This window comes from Pteropus alecto, unplaced genomic scaffold (genome assembly GCF_000325575.1).
Source record: "Pteropus alecto unplaced genomic scaffold, ASM32557v1 scaffold461, whole genome shotgun sequence".
Classification (NCBI taxonomy): Eukaryota; Metazoa; Chordata; class Mammalia; order Chiroptera; family Pteropodidae; genus Pteropus; species Pteropus alecto.
The window spans coordinates 3,293,611-3,294,776 of NW_006431079.1; the positions used below are offsets into that span (position 1 = coordinate 3,293,611).

At 44.0% G+C, this 1,166-nt stretch overlaps 1 long non-coding RNA gene across 5 annotated transcripts in view; it reads right to left on the minus strand.

Moving 5' to 3' along the window:
* The window catches only part of LOC107196335, a 10,687-nt gene that overhangs the window by 5,618 nt on the left and 3,903 nt on the right, over nucleotides 1-1,166 (minus strand). The gene's annotated exons all lie outside the window — the stretch shown is intronic.

The following is a 1,166-nucleotide window of genomic DNA, read 5'->3' on the forward strand; positions in this document are numbered from 1 at the left end:
CCTGTATTCCCTTCCTGTCCCCATCCCTCTGCCTTTAATTCAGCCTCCATTCTGCCCAAGATGATCTTGTTGATATGTTCTGATCATCACACTACCCTTGTTCAGGACATCTTCCATTTGCCCCTGCAAATCCACTCTATCCTGCTCTTGGACTTGGGGTGGTGGGGGGGGGGTGGGTTCTGGCGTGAATGGACCATAACAATGGCCTCCCTTGGTTTTAGCCAATGGGGAGTACTGGCAGGAGGTCAAAAGAGGATGAGAATGAAGTTGGGATCTCCACACACTGGCTCCCTCACTGTGGTGTCACCCCAACCAAAGTTACAGCTCCTTGCAAGATGATCTTTGAATGACACACAGCAATTGCTCCTTCCCTTCACCCTCTTCTGCTTAACAGCCCTGGTATTGCTTGCTCCAGGTATAACATTATACCTTGTAGTTTTGCTACACACTGCCCAAACCTTAGTAAATAGCCCCTACATTTAACACATCTCCAATTATCCTCAACTGAGTGTGCCATTTCTTTCTGCTGGATCCCTCGATGATTCAGTTCTTCTACTCAAAGCCCTCAGAGGTTCCCACAGCCTTTAAAGTAAAGTCCAAATTGATGATCTTGGGATTCAAGGTCCTTCATTATTTAGCCCCATTTATGTTTTCAGCCTGGTTCTTGCCACTGGCCTTCATTTACTCTAGAATCTAATGATAAGGAGCCATTTACCCTTAGACATTTGCACCTCTGAGGCCACTGTTCCTTATGTCTGAGTTGCCTCTCTATCTTTCTCAGCCTCAGGAAAATTCGGCTACCTTTTAAGGCTTAATACAAAGGCACTGAAGGTCTAGAACAGTGTCTAGTATATGTTAAACTCTCAGTAATTATATAATGAATGAATAATGAAAAGTTTTAAGAACCTTGCACTTTTCTAATGTTATGCAAAGGCATGTTTGTGGACGCACATGACTTGATGCTTAAGGAAAAAGATTTCCTGCTAATGTAAACCCCAGACATTATTCAGTCTTCTTCCCGAAGTTTTGGGGACAGGTGGCATGGAGAAAGGAGGAGAATTTTAAGCACAAATTAGCACAGGGTTGTATAACCCTGATAAAAGCTTGGGAAGAATGAGGGCATCTTCCCCAGCAAACTGTCTCTGATGATCCCTGGATAAATCATC